The following is a 229-nucleotide window of genomic DNA, read 5'->3' on the forward strand; positions in this document are numbered from 1 at the left end:
TATTAAAAACAGATTTAAATGAAATATGCAAATATTCAAGTGGAACTTTTAACCAAGCAGAAATAAATTATACTACTCATGAAAAAGAATTATTAGCAATTATTAGAGGAATAAAAAAGTTTTCATTATTCCTTTTATCTAAAAAATTTGTTATTGAAACTGATAATTCTCAAGTTGCAGGACTTATTAAAAATAAGTTACCTGTGGAACCTCAATATAGAAGGTTACA

This window comes from Olea europaea, chromosome 8 (assembly GCF_002742605.1).
Source record: "Olea europaea var. sylvestris chromosome 8, O_europaea_v1, whole genome shotgun sequence".
NCBI lineage: Eukaryota > Viridiplantae > Streptophyta > Magnoliopsida > Lamiales > Oleaceae > Olea > Olea europaea.